The following is a 20,158-nucleotide window of genomic DNA, read 5'->3' on the forward strand; positions in this document are numbered from 1 at the left end:
CAATATCCCTTTGGCCAACCATGCTGGAGATGATGTATTACTCGGAGCAAGGTCGCATCTTTTTGTGTCTCTAGATGCATTTTCTGCAACTTATCAGATGCCGGAAGATTTTCCATGTACAACTGCAGTTGAGCTTCAATATGGTCAATGGACTCAGGAACTTTCAGTATTGATGGATCTAGATAGTGTGTCAGCTATGATGAGGTCCTTTCCTGGAGTGTATACTAGTGTAAAGTCATACCTCAACTTCACCATCATGCGTTGTAGGTGAGGAGTCATATCATTTAGGTTTTTTCCTATTATATTGACTAGTGGTCTGTGATCCGTTTCTACGATGAATGTAGGTAGCCCCTACACATAGTCGTGAACATTTTGTGATGCCTGTAATCAGCCCAAGACACTCTTTTTAAATTTGTGCACACCTGCACTCCGTGGCGGTCATCGCTCTGGACACATATGCTACTGGAACCCAGTCTGCTTGGTTGTCTTTTTGAAGAAGCACCGCACCGATTCCATCTTGACTGGCTTTGGTGGCGATCTTTGTAGGTTAGGTTGGATCAAAAAAAGTCAGGATTGGAGCCTTCATCAGTTGATGCTTGAGATCCACCCATTCTTCCTGGTGGCGTGGAGTCCACTCAAACTCTGTAGGCTCCCTGATGAAGTTTTGTAGAGCTGACGTCCTCATTGACAAGTTGGAGACAAATTCTCCTAAGACATTAATGAATCCTAGAAATCAAAGCACAGCTTTTTTTTATCTTTTGGCTGCTAATGTTGTGTATTGAAGATATGTTTTCATTATCTGGCCTGACACCTTGAGCTGACATCGTACCACCCAGGAAATTAAAAAATGAGCGTGCATTTTGATTGGAGTTTCAGTCCACTTTGGTGGATCCTGTGAAACATTTTTCTTAATCTGTCAATATGGTCTTCTTCCGACCAAGTGATAAAGTACATATACTCTGACACCTTCAATATCGTCCGTCATCTGCTCCATGATTCTGTGAAAGATTTCGGAAGCTGAGATGATCCTGAAAGGCATGCGGTTAAAATAGAAAAGTCTAAATGGTGCGTTGAACGTACAGAGCAATTTACTTGAATCATCTAGCTGCATCTGCCAGAAATCTTGTGAAGTGTTGAGTTTGGTAAAAATGGGAGCGTTTGCCATCTCACAAGTTATCTTCTCTCGCTCCGGGATAGAGTAATGTTCCCTCCGGATAATTGTTCAGATTCTTGGGATCTATACAGATTCTGAGATCACCTGATGGTTTCTTGACGCAGACCAAGAAGCTGACCCAGTGAGTTGGTTGTGCGACTCTTGAGATATAATCGTTGTAATTCTTTTTCAGCCTTTCGCGCAAAGGAGGTGGTACCGTCCTTGGTGGATGAATGACGGGTTTTGCATCTTCCTTGAGAAAAATTTTGTATCAGTACGGTAATGTACCCGTACCTCAAAATATGTCAGAATATTCACTAAGCAGGTGCTGGATGTCATTGTCCAGTCTTGATGTGTCTTTGGTATTCATGAAAATTCTTTGGACAAGCTACAAGTTCTTGCAGGCTTGAGCACCTAACAGCGAAGAGTTCTGGTCGTCCACGATCTCAAAACGTAGTACTTTCTTGACCTTCTGATTGACTACTTTCAAATGGCATGATCCTCTTGAAGCAATCGGATTGCCATTGTAGTCTTTCAACTTACATGCAGCAGGTATCACTTTGTGCTCCCCTGGAATTGATGAGAGATCTTTGCTTGACATTAAGTTTACCGAAGCTCCAGAGTCAAGTTTGAATAGGATTGGGAAATTATTGACTTGCACTGTCAAAGTCCATTCACTGTTAGAGTCAATGTTATTTATTTGTTGAGGAGCCTTCGTAGTTGCTTGAAGTTCTTCTATTGTGTCTATGATTCCTACGAAGAAAGTGTTCTCCAAGGAAAAATAATCCTCTTCATCTGAAAAATCTCTCTCAGATTTGTGATTCTCCATCTTATCAATGCTGCGAACATTGATATGTGGTAGTTTGTGTTTGAGGCTGATATGTCGCCGTTGACTTGCATTGGGAAGCAAAGTGATGAAGCTTGGAGCACTTTAAACATCTTTTTCCTTGTGCAGGGCATTTCCCCTTTAAGTGGGCGTTACCACATCGGTAACACATCATGACATCGTCTCTCTGACCCATGATGCACGTTCGCGCACGTGATAACCTCTTCTCTTGAGCCCCGCATTTTTCCACGAACTGTGCATGGCCCGAACTGGAGTGTGCGCTTGCAAGATAGCTGCCGTCCTGAACGTGCTTCTTTGCTGCCTGCGATACCATTTTAAAACTCTCAACCTCATGGTGGACTTTCGCACCCTTTTCCCGGTGATAAAACTCCAAATATTGATTTTTGCTTTGCTCATGCAAAATATATTTTTCGATCGCAACTTTTGAGCATTAGATTATTTTGTCTCAAAAATGCTTCTCTTAAGCTTTCATCACAAAGTCTGTATAAATTTGATCCCTTATGAATGAATCATGCAAAATTACATGTTTATGCAGCAGCTTTAATTCGGTGACAAAGTTATGTTTGGTTGGCCGTTTTTTTGCAACCTTTGATGAAATCTGAAACGCTTTCATTATCTGCATCTTACAGTGGTCATCAAACTTTGCGATTATCACACTAAATTTGCTTTTGTCCTCCCCTTCAGAAAACATAAACAAGTTATATATCTCAATCGCTTGCTGACCTGCCATTGACAGTAGCAGTGCTATTCTTCTGGCTTCAGAGGCTGTGTTTAAATCATGCGTTTCCAAATAAATTTGGAACTGCTGCTTAAAGCGTTTCCAGTTAGAATTTAAATTACCAGTAGTTTTCAGCTGCCGCGGAGCTTGAACGTGGCCCATCGAGTCGGTTGGCTGTCGAGGATCCAATTGCTCCAATGCGAAGTCTGCCACAGTTGAATAGATGGTCCTGGATTTTTCTCTTTTTCTTGCCTAATCTTCGGGAGCCGTTCGGAGGTGGAGGAGCAGTCTCTGTCAGGGAGAGAACCTGAGAACATCTAAGACACTCAGAGGGTAAGAAGGTAAGTAAGTGATTTTTACTCATTTTTACTTTTATACCTTTTTCAAATTGTGTGTGTCGGGGGGAAACTGAAGTGACATCACAGAAAAGCTGTGACCTGAGTGGCTGGTTGGGAATCTACACTAAATTAAAAAAATTAAGCATTGGTAACTAATTAAACATAATTACTTAATTATAATTTAGAGGGGTATCTAAGCCAGAGATCGGAGAGTACTATATTTAGCTTTTGCATTTATATTAGAAATCTAGTGCGAGGAAACAGATAGTTAACAGTAACTTTAAAAAAATAAATATAACATTTAAAAAAAAACTTTTAATTTTAATTAATTGACGCAATGTCAGTTAGAGGGGTGCAGTGCTCTGACTGTGAGATGTGGCAGGTCCGGGAGGCTTCCAGCGTCCCGGATGGCTTCATCTGCAGAAAGTGCACCCAACTGGAGCTCCTCACAAACCGCATGGTTCGGTTGGAGCAGCAATTGGATGCACTTAAGAGCATGCAGGTGGCGGAAAACGTCATAGATAGCAGTTATATAAATGTGGTCACACCCAATGTGCAGGCAGAGAAATGGGTGACCACCAGAAAGGGCAGGCAGTCAGTGCAGGAATCCCCTGTGGTTGTCCCCCTCTCGAACAGGTATACCCCTTTGGATACTGTCGGGGGGGATAACCTATCAGGGGAAAACAGCAGCAGCCAGAGCAGTGGCACCACGGCTGGCTCTGATGTTCAGCAGGGAGGGTCAAAGCGCAGAAGAGCAATAGTAATAGGGGACTCTATAGTCAGGGGCACAGATAGGCGCTTCTGTGGACGTGAAAGAGCCTCCAGGATGGTATGTTGCCTCCCTGGTGCCAGGGTCCAGGATGTCTCCGAACAGGTAGAGGGCATCCTGAAGGGGGAGGGCAAACAGGCAGAGGTCATTGTACATATTGGTACTAACGACATAGGCAGGAAGGGGCATGAGGTCCTGCAGCAGGAGTTCAGGGAGCTAGGCAGGAAGTTAAAAGACAGGACCTCTAGGGTTGTAATCTCGGGATTACTCCCTGTGCCACGTGCCAGTGAGGCTAGAAATAGGAAGATAGAGCAGCTAAACACGTGGCTAAACAGCTGGTGTAGGAGGGAGGGTTTCCGTTATCTGGACCACTGGGAGCTCTTCCGGGGCAGGAGTGACCTATATAAGGACGGGTTGCATCTAAACTGGAGAGGCATAAATATTCTGGCCGCGAGGTTTGCTAGTGTCACACGGGACAGTTTAAACTAGTGTGGCAGGGGGGTGGGCACGGGAGCAATAGGTCAGAAGGTGAGAGCATTGAGGGAGAACTAGGGAATAGGGACAGTGGGGCTCTGAGGCAGAGCAGACAGGGAGAAGTTGCTGAACACAGCGGGTCTGGAGGCCTGATGAGCATATGTTTTAATGCAAGAAGTATTACGGGTAAGGCAGATGAACTTAGAGCTTGGATTAGTACTTGGAACTATGATGTTGTTGCCATTACAGAGACCTGGTTGACGGAAGGGCAGGATTGGCAGCTAAACGTTCCAGGATTTAGATGTTTCAGGCGAGATAGAGGGGGATGTAAAAGGGGTGGCGGAGTTGCGCTACAGGTTAGGGAGAATATCACAGCTGTACTGCGGGAGGACACTTCAGAGGGCAGTGAGGCTATATGGGTAGAGATCAGGAATAAGAAGGGTGCAGTCACAATGTTGGGGGTTTACTACAGGCCTCCCAACAGCCAGCGGGAGATAGAGGAGCAGATAGATAGACAGATTTTGGAAAAGAGTAAAAACAACAGGGTTGTGGTGATGGGAGACTTCAACTTCCCCAATATTGACTGGGACTCACTTAGTGCCAGGGGCTTAGACGGGGTGGAGTTTGTAAGGAGCATCCAGGAGGGCTTCTTAAAACAATATGTGGACAGTCCAACTAGGGAAGGGGCGGTACTGGACCTGGTATTGGGGAATGAGCCCGGCCAGGTGGTAGATGTTTCAGTAGGGGAGCATTTCGGTAACAGTGACCACAATTCAGTAAGTTAAAGTGCTGGTGGACAAGGATAAGAGTGGTCCTAGGATGAATGTGCTAAATTGGGGGAAGGCTAATTATAACAATATTAGGCGGGAACTGAAGAACATAGATTGGGGGTGGATGTTTGAGGGCAAATCAACATCTGACATGTGGGAGGCTTTCAAGTGTCAATTGAAAGGAATTCAGGACCGGCATGTTCCTGTGAGGAAGAAGGATAAATACGGCAATTTTCGGGAACCTTGGATAACGAGAGATATTGTAGGCCTCGTCAAAATGAAAAAGGAGGCATTTGTCAGGGCTAAAAGGCTGGGAACAGACGAAGCCTGTGTGGAACATAAGGAAAGTAGGAAGGAACTTAAGCAAGGAGTCAGGAGGGCTAGAAGGGGTCACGAAAAGTCAATGGCAAATAGGGTTAAGGAAAATCCCAAGGCTTTTTACACGTACATAAAAAGCAAGAGGGTAGCCAGGGAAAGGGTTGGCCCACTGAAGGATAGGCAAGGGAATCTATGTGTGGAGCCAGAGGAAATGGGCGAGGTGCTAAATGAATACTTTGCATCAGTATTCACCAAAGAGAAGAAATTGGTAGATGTTGAGTCTGGAGAAGGGTGTGTAGATAGCCTGGGTCACATTGAGATCCAAAAAGAAGAGGTGTTGGGTGTCTTAAAAGATATTAAGGTAGATAAGTCCCCAGGGCCTGATGGGGTCTACCCCAGAATACTGAAGGAGGCTGGAGAGGAAATTGCTGAGGCCTTGACAGAAATCTTTGGATCCTCACTGTCTTCAGGTGATGTCCCGGAGGACTGGAGAATAGCCAATGTTGTTCCTCTGTTTAAGAAGGGTAGCAAGGATAATCCAGGGAACTACAGGCCGGTGAGCCTTACTTCAGTGGTAGGGAAATTACTGGATAGAATTCTTCGAGACAGGATCTACTCCCATTTGGAAGCAAATGAATGTATTAGTGAGAGGCAGCATGGATTTGTGAAGGGGAAGTCGTGTCTCACTAACTTGATAGAGTTTTTCGAGGAGGTCACTAAGATGATGAATGCAGGTAGGGCAGTGGATGTTGTCTATATGGACTTCAGTAAGGCCTTTGACAAGATCCCTCATAGAATAATAGAATTTACAGTGCAGAAGGAGGCCATTCGGCCCATCAAGTCTGCACCGGCTCTTGGAAAGAGCACCCTACCCAAGGTCCACACCTCCACCCTATCCCCATAGCCCAGTAATCCCACCCAACACTAACGGCAATTTTGGACACTATGGGCAATTTAGCATGGCCAATCCACCTAACCCGCACATCTTTGGATTGTGGGAGGAAACCGGAGCACCCGGAGGAAACCCACACACGCACGGGGAGGATGTGCAGACTCCGCACAGACAGTGACCCAAGCCGGAATCGAACCTGGGACCCTGGAGCTGTGAAGCATTTGTGCTATCCACAATGCTACCGTGCTGCCCTATGGTAGACTAGTACAAAAGGTTAAGTCACACGGGATCAGGGGTGAGCTGGCAAGGTGGATACAGAACTGGCTAGGTCATAGAAGGCAGAGAGTAGCAATGGAAGGATGCTTTTCTAATTGGAGGGCTGTGACCAGTGGTGTTCCACAGGGATCAGTGCTGGGACCTTTGCTGTTTGTAGTATATCTAAATGATTTGGAGGAAAATGTAACTGGTCTGATTAGTAAGTTTGCAGACGACACAAAGGTTGGTGGAATTGCGGATAGCGATGAGGACTGTCAGAGGATACAGCAGGATTTAGATTGTTTGGAGACTTGGGCGGAGAGATGGCAGATGGAGTTTAATCCGGACAAATGTGAGGTAATGCATTTTGGAAGGTCTAATGCAGGTAGGGAATATACAGTGAATGGTAGAACCCTCAAGAGTATTGAAAGTCAAAGAGATCTAGGAGTACAGGTCCACAGGTCATTGAAAGGGGCAACACAGGTGGAGAAGGTAGTCAAGAAGGCATATGGCATGCTTCCCTTCATTGGCCGGGGCATTGAGTATAAGAATTGGCAAGTCATGTTGCAGCTGTATAGAACCTTAGTTAGGCCACACTTGGAGTATAGTGTTCAATTCTGGTTGCCACACTACCAGAAGGATGTGGAGGCTTTAGAGAGGGTGCAGAAGAGATTTACCAGCATGTTGCCTGGTATGGAGGGCATTAGCTATGAGGAGCAGTTGAATAAACTCGGTTTGTTCTCACTGGAACAAAGGAGGTTGAGGGGCGACCTGATAGAGGTCTACAAAATTATGAGGTGCATAGACAGAGTGGATAGTCAGAGGCTTTTCCCCGGGGCAGAGGGGTCAATTATTAGGGGGCAAGGTTTAGAGTAGATGTACGAGGCAAGGTTTTTACACAGAGGGCAGTGGGTGCCTGGAACTCGCTACCGGAGGAGGTGGTGGAAGCAGGGACGATAGCGACATTTAAGGGGCATCTTGACAAATACATGAATAGGCTGGGAATAGAGGGATACAGACCCAGGAAGTGTATAAGATTGTAGTTTAGTCGGGCAGCATTGTCGGCACGGGCTTGGAGGGCCGAAGGGCCTGTTCCTGTGCTGTACATTTCTTTGTTCTTTGTTTGTTCTTACTGGTAATATTTCTTAAAGCTAGCTTCCTGCTAATATATGTTACTCATTTGTTTATGCCGAGATGTTCTTAACTTTGATGATGATGAATACTCAAAGTCGTCCAGTGATAACAAATAATTTATTGAGTAACTAATCAATTAACTTGTGAGTTCGATTCTTCAATACTCTTGTAGTTAAATTAAACAAGTTAGGATTAGATTAATTTTGATTATACTTTACACTCCGAGCTAACTATGCTCTTGTTCTCTCGCCACAACACACCTGAACAGAGCGGGAAAACAGATTAAGCTTGTATTTATACTCCCCGTTAGTGTTACCCTCTAGTGATCTTCTGACTGTACTGGCAACACTTTAATCCTTCATGTATATACACATCGTGATCATTACAACTTCCACCCCCAGTACCTTCCTTTCTGGTCTGAGGGGGAGACCTCGGGGCCTTCTCTGCTAAACATCCTCTACAAAGAACAAACAAAGAACAAAGAAATGTACAGCACAGGAACAGGCCCTTCGGCCCTCCAAGCCCGTGCCGACCATACTGCCCGACTAAACTACAATCTTCTACACTTCCTGGGTCCGTATCCTTCTATTCCCATCCTATTCATATATTTGTCAAGATGCCCCTTAAATGTCCCTATCGTCCCTGCTTCCACTACCTCCTCCGGTAGTGAGTTCCAGGCACCCACTACCCTCTGCGTAAAAAACTTGCCTCGTACATCTACTCTAAACCTTGCCCCTCTCACCTTAAACCTATGCCCCCTAGTAATTGACCCCTCTACCCTGGGGAAAAGCCTCTGACTATCCACTCTGTCTATGCCCCTCATAATTTTGTATACCTCTATCAGGTCGCCCCTCAACCTCCTTCGTTCCAGTGAGAACAAACCGAGTTTATTCAATCGCTCCTCATAGCTAATGCCCTCCATACCAGGCAACATTCTGGTAAATCTCTTCTGCACCCTCTCTAAAGCCTCCACATCCTTCGGGTAGTGTGGCGACCAGAATTGAACACTATACTCCAAGTGTGGCCTAACTAAGGTTCTATACAGCTGCAACATGACTTGCCAATTTGCCAAGGCTATTTGCCTTCCTCTCACTCGCCCACTTTCTATCCTTTTCAAAAAATTATGGGCGGATGGAACCAAGGGTTAAATTTATGGATTAGGTCATAATTGTCAGCCATAATTGCTGCTTGCCTAGCAGTTTGTATCTTCTGGTCTTCAACATGGGTTCTTACTATCGAAGGTAAGGAATTCTTAAACTCCTCTAAGAAGCTGACCTCTCGCAGAGCCTCATGGGTAGTCGTAACTTGCAACGCCCGTACCCATCTATCAAAATTGTTCTGCTGAACACTCTCGAATTCCACACAAGTCTGTCCCAGCAGTCTCTTCAATATCCATAATTTTTGCCTCTAGGCTTTGGGAACGAATTCATAGACATCTACATTAGCCATTTTCACCAAGTCATAATCCCTACAGTCCTGCTCTGACAAGACGGCATAAACGTCCTGGGCTCGACCCGTCAACTTACTATGGAAGGTAATGGAGGGACAGCCAGACCTGAGGAGGGAGAATCATTAACGATATCAGTTATCATGGGCACCAGGAAGGAAAGTTGGGTTGTCAGTTGAGCAAATCAGCCATTGCTTATGATATTGAGCAACAGGTTACTCAGCAATAACCTGCTCACTGATGCTCAGTTTGGGTTCCACCAGCACTCAGCTCCTGACCTCATTACAGCCTTGGTTCAAACATGGACATGTCATGAGACACATCAACTCCATACTCCCAGAATGCCTTCATCCACTGCATTTTGCATATCACCAGAACCGGTCCACAGCAGACGCTATCTCCTGGCCCTACACTCATCTCTCGAGCATCTCGACAGCAAAGGCTCCAACATCAGACTCCTATTCATTGACTGCAGCTCCACTTTCAAAATCCCATCCAAGCTCATATCCAAACTCCAAAACCTAGGACTTGCAACTGGATCCTGACCCATAGACCACAATCAGTAAGGATAAACAACAACACCTCCTCCATGATAGTCCTCAGTACCGGGGGCCCGCAAGGTGCCTACTTTGCCCCCTTCTATACTCCTTATGCGCACATGACTGTGTGGCGAAATTTGGCTCCAACTCCATCTACAAGTTTGCTGATGACACGACCGTAGTGGTTCGGATTTCAAATAATGATGAGTCAGAGTACAGGAATGAGATAGAGAACCTTGTGGCATGGTGCAACACCAACAATCTCTCCCTCAATGCTAACCAAACTAAGGAATTGGTCATCGACTTCAGGAAGCGAAGTATCGTACACACCCCTGTCTGCATCAATGGTGCCAAGGTGGAGATGGTTGACAGCTTTAAATTCCTAGGTGTACATATCACCAACAATCTCTCCTGGTCCACCCACATCGGCACTATAACCAAGAAAGCACAACAGCACCTATACTTCCCGAAGAAACTAAGGAAAAATATATGGACGATAAGGGAATAATGTAGATGGGCTTTAGAGTGATTTCACAGGTCGGCGCAACATCGAGGGCCGAAGGGCCTGTACTGCGCTGTAATGTTCTATGTTCTATGGACAAAAGATCTGAACGCCAGAAGTGAGGTGAGAGTGACTGCCCTTGACATCAAGGCAGCATTTGGCCGAGTATGACAGCCTGAGCTAAACTGGAGTCAATGGAAGGTCAACAGGAATCGGGGGGAAACTCTCCGCTGGTTGTAGTCATACCTGGCACAAAGGAAGATGGTTGTGGTTATTGGAGGTCAGTCACTTCAGCTCCAGGACATTGCTGCAGGGAACGGAGTTTATGATGGAGCTGTATGTTTCATTTTATTTTTTAAGAGTACCCAATAATTTTTTCCAATTAAGGGGTAATTTAGTGTGGCCAATTTACCTAAACTGCACATCTTTTGATGATGGAGCTGTATAAACTGCTGGAGTAGTGGGTGCAGTTATGGTCCCACATTATAGGAAGGATGTGGTTGCACTGGCGAAGGTGCAGAGGAGATTCACCAGGATGTTGCCCAGGCTGGAGAGCTTCAGCTATGAAGAGAGGTTGGTTAGGCTGGTGTTGTTTTCCCTGGAGCAGCGAAGGCTGAGGGAGGACCTGATTGAGGTGTATAAAATGACGCTGGACAAACATCGGGTGGACAGGATGGAACTTTGCCCCCTGGGAGAGGTGTTGATAACAGGGGGCATAGATTTAAGGTAAGGGAGATTTAGAGGGTATTTGAGGAAAAACATTTTCATTGAGACGGTGGTTGGAATCTGGAACTCACTGCCTGAAAGGGTGGTCGAGGCGGGAACCCTCAATATGAAGAAGCATTTAGATTAACACTTGAAATGCCAGAGCATAGAAGGCTACAGACCAAGTGCTGGTAAATGGGATTACAATGGATAGGTGCTTGATGGCCAATGCAGACATGATGGGCCGAAGGGCTTCTTTCCATGCTGTAAAACTCTGAGTTCCTCAGGATCGTGTCCAAGGCCCAACAGCCTTTGGCTCCATCATCAAAAGATGTGCAGGTTAGGTGGTTGGTCACGCTAAAGCACCCTGCAAGAGGGATGTTCACTGATGGTTGTACAATGTTCGGCACCAATTGAGACTCTTCAGATACTAAAGCTGTCCAGGCCTATGTGCAGCTAAACCTGGCTTGGTCTGATAAGTGACAAGTAACATTTGTGCCACACAAGTGCCAGATAATGACCATCCCTGTAAGGGAAAACTTAACCATCGTTTCATCATTTTGACAGTCAATGGCATTACCACCGTTGAAGCCCCACTAACGAGAAACTGAACTGGACCAGCGATATAAACATTGTGGCTAGAAGAGCAGATCAGAGGCTGGGGATTCTGTGATGAGTAAATCACCTCCCGACTCCCCAAAGCCTGATCACCACCTACAAGACACGAGTTAGGAGTACAATGGAATACTCTACACTTGCCTGTATGAGTGCAGCTCCAACAACACTCAAGAGGCTCGACACCATCCAGGACAAAGCAGCCCGCTTCATTGGCACCACTTTCACAAGATTAAACATTCACCCCTTCCACCGATACACTATGGGTGAAGATGTGAACCATCTGGATGGACAAGCAATGGTTCAGTTGGTAACTCTAAGTTGCCTGAGTCAGTAGTTTGTTGATTAAAGTCCCACTCCAAGACTTCAAAACAAAAATCAAAGCTAACACTCCACTGCAGTAATGGGGGAGTGCTGTACTATTGGTGTTGAAGTATTAAGTCCCATCGAGTCTGCTCCGCCATTCAATCATAGCTGATAGTTTTCTCATCCCCATTCTCCTGCCTTCTCCCATAACCCCTGATCCCCTGATTAATCAAGAACCTATCTTTGTCTTAAAGACACTCAGTGATTTGGCCTCCACAGCCTTCTGCGGCAAAGAGTTCCACAGATTCACCACCCTCTGGCTGAAGAAATTCCTCCTCATTTCTGTTTTAAAAGATCGTCCCTTTAGTCTGAGATTGTGTCCTCTGCTTCTAGTTTATCCTACAAGTGGAAACAACCTCTCCATGACCAATTTATCCAGGTCTCGCAGTATCCTGTGAGTATCAATAAGATCCCCCTCATTCTTCTAAACTCCGAGTACAGACCCAGAATCCTCAATCGTTCCTCTACGACAAGCTCTTCATTCCAGGGATCATTCTTGTGAACCTCCTCTGGACCCTTTCCAATGCCAGCACATCCTTCCTTAGATACGAGGCCCAGAACTGCTCACAATACTCCAAATGGAGTCTGACCACAGCCTTATATAGCCTCAGAAGTACATCTTGCATTCCAGCCTTCTCGACATGAATGCTAACATTGCATTTGCCTTCCTAACTGCTGCCTGAACCTGCACGTTAACTTTAAGGGAATCGTGAACAAGGACTCCCAAGTCCCTTTGTACTTCTGATTTCCTAAACTTCTCCCCATTTAGAAAATAGTCGATACCCCCATTTCTCCTTCCAAAATGCATAACCTCACAATTTTCCAGATCTTTGTGTCATCTACAAACTTAGCAGCAGTGCCTTCAGTTCCTTCTTCCAGATCATTAATGTATATCGTGAAAAGTTGTGATCCCAGCATAGACCCGTAAGGCACACCACTAGTATGGGCTGCCAGCTTGAAAAAGGCCCATTTATCCCCACTCTCTGCCTTCTGCCAGTCAGCCAATCCTCTATCCATGCCAGGATCGTACCCTTACCACCATGGGCTCTTAACTTATTTAACAGTCCTCTATGCGGCACCTTGTCAAAGGCCTTCTGGAAATCTAAATAAATCATGTCCACTGGTTCTCCGTTGTCTAACTTCCTTGTTGCTTCCTCAAAGAACTCTAACAGATTTGTCAGACATGACCTCCCCTTGATGAAGCCGTGCTGACTCAGTCCTATTTTATCATGTACTTCCAAGTATCCCACAGTCTCCTCTTTAATAATGGACTCTAAAATCTTACCAATGAGTACCTCATGACACAAATGAACATCAGAAAATCAGATGGAAGCAATACTTTCCTGTAGGAGCACTGGGCTCATGTTTTCAGTATTGAATATTTTCAGCAGAATTGGGTTTGTGTTACTTAAACGGTCTTCATTATCCAGCAAGCATGTGACTGCTCGGGTCAGTACGGGAAGAGTCCCCACCTCCAAACGGGGAGGGAGGGGATCCCAGCAGAGGCAGGCCCAGTAATGACCGGTTAGGGGTAGGGAGCAGGGACAGAGTGGGTGGGGGGAAAGACACCCAGCTCCAAGATCAAATCTACATATTTAAAATAAGCAATTGAAGCTGCCTACCAGTACAGAAGCAGCTGTCAGAAAAGGACAACACAAAAAGTAAATGCTGTAGCTGCTTTAATTACCTGTGTACAAACATTAGCAGTAATATACTGAATAGCAAGGCAGATTTGGAGCTAAAACGACAGCCTGCAGCAGCTGATAGTGGGATCTGCACTCTCCCACTGACTGCTGAGTTGCTCAGAGAGCAAACTACAGGCTTGTGCTCAAACTGCCATAACAGGCCTTGACTGAAGATACTGCTCCCTGAGAAAGTTAGCAGCCCAATAAGTAATCAGCATTCCAAACTAACACCATTAACACCATTGGCTCAAGGCTACTTAAAATGTTAAACACTGGGTTAACACTGGCAAAAAGCAGTCTGAAACATGTGACACAGGCAGAGCGCACAAAGCTCAGTATATGTGTATATATATATTTATATATGTAGATATATATATATATCATACACACACTGACAATGGCATTAAACACAGGATTAAACTGGGATCTACAATGCAGTGGTAATTAGAGAGTCACTAAGTTTTGATCAGACGTTACGATGCCTTCAATCACCCAGCTTTCCTGTGGAGCTTTAAAGGAAACACATCCATGTGCTTGTCTGTATCAAAGCCCCATGTCTTTTTTTACTCATTCATCATTAGAAGCAGTTCAAGAGAACATCCTCTGTGCCTCAGGAAGTTGTCACGATACCTAAGGAACTGGCAGCTTGGTGCCACGAGCTTCTTTCAGGATGCAGTGATTACCAAACAACAAGTGTAGATTGCAGGTTTCTAACATCCTCGCACTGATCTATCGAGTAAGATCCAGGCAAGGGTTCGTGAACAATGCAGATTCAATCATACTTTAATTATATAATAAAGGTGTTTAGATGTCAGCTTGTGTAATAGAAACTCAAGAGTTAATTTGCAAATGCCAAACTGAATCTGCCATTCACATATTCATAGATAGTGTAAGGTCCTTAATCCTTCATCACATACATACACATTTCATTTTCGTGGCTGCCAATTCCCTTTTCAATACCACAACGAACCATGTCATCTATATCACTGGCACTGCTCTCATGCAGTCACGTACCAATGTGCATTGTCCAACAATACATTTTATAGGAGACAGTGTGACAGTGAGCTCTCCCTGGGGACAGCAAGACAGTGAGCTCTCCCTGGGGACAGTGTGACAGTGAGCTCTCCCTGGGGACAGCAAGACAGTGAGCTCTCCCTGGGGACAGTGTGACAGTGAGCTCTCCCTGGCGACATTGTGACACAGTGAGCTCTCCCTGGGGACAGCAAGACAGTGAGCTCTCCCTGGGGACAGTGTGACACAGTGAGCTCTCCCTGGGGACAGTATGACACAGTGAGCTCTCCCTGGGGACAGTGAGCTCTCCCTGGGGACAGTGTGACACAGAGAGCTCTCCCTGGGGAACGAGAGACACAGAGAGCTCTCCCTGGGGAGAGTGTGACACAGTGAGCTCTCCCTGGGGACAGTGTGACACAGTGAGCTCTCCCTGGGGACAGTGTGACACAGAGAGCTCTCCCTGGGGACAGTGAGCTCTCTGTGGGGACAGTGTGACTCAGTGAGCTCTCCCTGGGGAATGAGAGACACAGAGAGCTCTCCCTGGGGAGAGTGTGACACAGTGAGCTCTCCCTGGGGACAGTGTGACACAGTGAGATCTCCCTGGGGACAGTGTGACACAGTGAGCTCTCCCTGGGGACAGTGTGACACAGAGAGCTCTCCCTGGGGACAGTGAGCTCTCTGTGGGGACAGTGTGACTCAGTGAGCTCTCCCTGGGGAACGAGAGACACAGAGAGCTCTCCCTGGGGAGAGTGTGACACAGTGAGCTCTCCCTGGGGACAGTGTGACACAGTGAGCTCTCCGTGGGGACAGTGTGACTCAGTGAGCTCTCCCCGGGGACAGTGTGACACAGTGAGCATTCCCTGGGGACAGTGTGACACAGTGAGCTCTCCCCGGGGACAATGTGACACAGTGAGCTCTCCCTGGGGACAGTGTGATACAGTGAGCTCTCCCTGGGGACAGTGTGACACAGTGAGCTCTCCCTGGGGACAGTGTGACACAGTGAGCTCACCCAGGGGACAGTGTGACACAGTGAGCTCTCCCTGGGGAACGAGACACACAGAGAGCTCTCCCTGGGGACAGTGTGACACATTGAGCTCTCCCTGGGGACAGTGTGACACAGTGAGCTCTCCCTGGGGACAGTGTGACACAGAGAGCTCTCCCTGGGGACAGTGAGCTCTCTGTGGGGATAGTGTGACTCAGGGAGCTCTCCCTGGGGAACGAGAGACACAGAGAGCTCTCCCTGGGGAGAGTGTGACACAGTGAGCTCTCCCTGGGGACAGTGTGACACAGTGAGCTCTCCCTGGGGACAGTGTGACACAGAGAGCTCTCCCTGGGGAACAAGAGACACAGAGAGCTCTCCCTGGGGAGAGTGTGACACAGTGAGCTCTCCCTGGGGACAGTGTGACACAGTGAGCTCTCCGTGGGGACAGTGTGACACAGTGAGCTCTCCCTGGGGACAGTGTGACTCCGTGAGCTCTCCCTGGGGACAGTGTGACACAGTGAGCTCTCCCTGGGGACAGTGTGACACAGTGAGCTCTCCCTGCGGACAGTGTGACACAGTGAGCTCTCCCGGGGGACAGTGTGACACAGTGAGCTCTCTGTGGGGACAGTGTGACACAGTGAGCTCTCTGTGGGGACAGTGTGACTCAGAGAGTTCTCCCTGGGGAACGAGAGACACAGAGAGCTCTCCCTGGGGACAGTGTGACACAGTGAGCTCTCCCTCGGGACAGTGTGACACAGTGAACTCTACCTGGGGACAGTGTGACACAGTGAGCTCACCCTGGCGACAGTGTGACACAGAGAGCTCTCGCTGGGGACAGTGTGACACAGAGGGCTCACCCCGGGGACAGTGTGACACAGTGAGCTCTCCCCGGGGACAGTGTGACACAGCGAGCTCTCCCTGGGGGCAGTGTGACCAGTGAGCTCTCCCTGGGGAACGAGAGACACAGAGAGCTCTCCGTGGGGACAGTGTGACACAGTGAGCTCTCCCTGGTGACATTGTGACACAGTGAGATCTCCCTGGGGACAGTGTGACACAGTGAGCTCTCCGTGGGGACAGTGTGACACAGTGAGTTCTCCCTGGGGACAGTGCGACACAGTGGGCTCTACCCGGGGACAGTGTGACACAGGGAGCTCTCCCTGGGGACAGTGTGACACAGTGAGCTCTCCCTGGGGACAGTGTGACACAGTGAGCTCTCCCCGGGGACAGTGTGACACAGTGAGATCTCCCTGGGGATAGTGTGACGCAGTGAGCTCTCCCCGGGGACAGTGTGACACAGAGAGCTCTCCCTGGGGGCAGTGTGACACAGTGAGCTCTCCCTGGGGACAGTGTGACTCAGTGAGCTCTCCCTGGGGACAGTGTGACCAGTGAGCTCTCTGTGAGGACAGTGTGACACAGTGAGTTCTCCCTGAGGACAGTGTGACACAGTGAGCTCTCCCTGGGGACAGTGTGATACAGTGAGCTCTCCCTGGGGACAGTGTGACACAGTGAGCTCTCCCTGGGGACAGTGTGGCACAGTGAGCTCTCCCTGGGCACAGTGTGATGCAGTGAGCTCTCCCTGGGGATAGTGTGACGCAGTGAGCTCTCCGTTGGGACAGTGTGACACAGTGAGCTCTCCGTGGGGATAGTGTGACACAGTGAGCTCTCCCTGGGGGCAGTGTGACACAGTGAGCTCTCCCTGGGGGCAGTGTGACACAGTGAGCTCTCCCTGGGGACAGTGTGACACAGTGAGCTCTCCGTGGGGACAGTGTGACTCAGTGAGCTCTCCCCGGGGACAGTGTGACACAGAGAGCTCTCCCTGGGGACAGTGTGACGCAGTGAGCTCTCCCTGGGGGCAGTGTGACACAGTGAGCTCTCCCTGGGGACAGTGTGACACAGTGAGCTCTCCCTGGGGACAGTGTGACACAGTGAGCTCTCCCTGGGGACAGTGTGACCACTGAGCTCTCCCTGGGGACAGTGTGACCAGTGAGCTCTCTGTGAGGACAGTGTGACACAGTGAGTTCTCCCTGAGGACAGTGTGACACAGTGAGCTCTCCCTGGGGACAGTGTGACACAGTGAGCTCTCCCTGGGGATAATGTGACACAGTGAGCTCTCCCTGGGGAACGAGAGACACAGAGAGCTCTCCCTGGGGACAGTGTGACACAGTGAGCTCTCCCTCGGGACAGTGTGACACAGTGAACTCTACCTGGGGACAGTGTGACACAGTGAGCTCACCCTGGCGACAGTGTGACACAGAGAGCTCTCCCTGGCGACAGTGTGACACAGAGAGCTCTCCCTGGGGACAGTGTGACACAGAGGGCTCTCCCCGGGGACAGTGTGACACAGAGGGCTCTCCCCGGGGGCAGTGTGACCAGTGAGCTCTCCCTGGGGAACGAGAGACACAGAGAGCTCTCCGTGGGGACAGTGTGACACAGTGAGCTCTCCCTGGTGACAGTGTGACACAGTGAGTTCTCCCTGGGGACAGTGTGACACAGTGAGCTCTCCGTGGGGACAGTGTGACACAGTGAGTTCTCCCTGGGGACAGTGCGACACAATGGGCTCTACCCGGGGACAGTGTGACACAGGGAGCTCTCCCTGGGGACAGTGTGACACAGTGAGCTCTCCCTGGGGACAGTGTGACACATTGAGCTCTCCCTGGGGACAGTGTGACACAGTGAGCTCTCCCCGGGGACAGTGTGACACAGTGAGATCTCCCTGGGAACAGTGTGACGCAGTGAGCTCTCCCCGGGGACAGTGTGACACAGAGAGCTCTCCCTGGGGACAGTGTGACACACAGAGCTATCCCTGGGGACAGTGTGACACAGTGAGCTCTCCCCGGGGACAGTGTGACACAGTGAGCTCTCCCTGGGGGCAGTGTGACACAGTGAGCTCTCCCTGGGGACAGTGTGACTCAGTGAGCTCTCCGTGGGGACAGTGTGACTCAGTGAGCTCTCCCTGGGGACAGTGTGACCAGTGAGCTCTCTGTGAGGACAGTGTGACACAGTGAGTTCTCCCTGAGGACAGTGTGACACAGTGAGCTCTCCCTGGGGACAGTGTGACACAGTGAGCTCTCCCTGGGGACAGTGTGACACAGTGAGCTCTCCCTGGGCACAGTGTGATGCAGTGAGCTCTCCCTGGGGATAGTGTGACTCAGTGAGCTCTCCCTGCGGACAGTGTGACACAGTGAGCGCTCCTGGGGAATGAGAGACACAGCGAGCTCGCCCTGCGGACAGTGTGACACAGTGAGCTCTCCTTGGGGACAGTGTGACTCAGTGAGCTCTCACTGGGGACAGTGTGACTCAGTGAGCTCTCCCTGGGGACAGTGTGACAGAGTGAGCTCTCCCTGGGGACAGTGTGACACAGTGAGCTCTCCCTGGGGACAGTGTGACTCAGTGAGCTCTCCCTGGGGACAGTGTGATGCAGTGAGCTCTCCCTGGGGACAGTGTAATGCAGTGAGCTCTCCCTGGGGACAGTGCGACACAGTGAGCTCTCCCTGGGGACAGTGTGACACAGTGAGCTCTCCCTGGGGACAGTGTGACACAGTGAGCTCTCCCTGGGGAACGAGTGACGCAGTGAGCTCTCCCTGGGGACAGTGTGACACAGTGAGCTCTCCCTGGGGACAGTGTGATGCAGTGAGCTCTCCCTGGGCACAGTGTGATGCAATGAGCTCTCCCTGTGGACAGTGTGATGCAGTGAGCTCTCCCTGTGGACAGTGTGATGCAGTGAGCTCTCCCTGTGGAACGAGAGACACAGTGAGCTCTCCCTGGGGACAGTGTGAAGCAGTGAGCTCTCCCTGGTGAACGAGAGACACAGTGAGCTCTCCCTGGGGACAGTGTGACACAGTGAGCTCTCCCCGGGGAAAATGTGACACAGTGAGCTCTCCCTGGGGAATGAGAGAGACAGTGAGCTCTCCCTGGGGAAAGTGTGACACAGTGAGCTCTCCCTGGGGAACGAGAGAGACAGTGAGCTCTCCCTGGTGACAGTGTGACGCAGTGAGCTCTCCCTGGGGACAGTGTAACACAGTGAGCTCTCCCTGGGGACAGTGTGACACAGTGAGCTCTCCGTGGGGACAGTGTGACACAGTGAGCTCTCCCCGAGAAATGTGACATTCTCTTGTACCCTCATCACCAATCACAATCATTTCCCAAAGCTGTCATTTAGATTTTTGCGATCACAGGAAACGTATAGACAGCAAACAGTTGTCAACCCCCTGATAACAGGACATGTTATCATGTCCTGATAACAGACATGAGGGAATACAAGATAATGTCCTGTTTCAAACTGACGTCCTTGAACTGCTCGAGCTATCTCCGAGTGGTTTGGCTACTACCTGAACCATTCAATTGGTTCCACCTTGCAGCCGTAATGTCGAGATGATTGTAAGAATTAACGACCTTTACTTGCAAATAGCATCCTGACTGTCAGACAGAAACCTGCTCTGTTTTGGAGCGGTTACCTCAGTGTTAGCTTGGCTAATTTATCAACTGGGCATACTCTGAAATAAGCAGGATGCTGTACAGTACCTCATTAAATTCCCTCCCTAATATTCTGCTCTGTCAGTTAAGTATTTTTGTTAGTGCAAGGCTTCTATGTCAGAGTTATTTGAGTTTCATACGCGATTAAAATGCACATAAACCCTC

This window comes from Scyliorhinus torazame, chromosome 13, assembly GCF_047496885.1.
Source record: "Scyliorhinus torazame isolate Kashiwa2021f chromosome 13, sScyTor2.1, whole genome shotgun sequence".
Taxonomy (NCBI): Eukaryota; Metazoa; Chordata; class Chondrichthyes; order Carcharhiniformes; family Scyliorhinidae; genus Scyliorhinus; species Scyliorhinus torazame.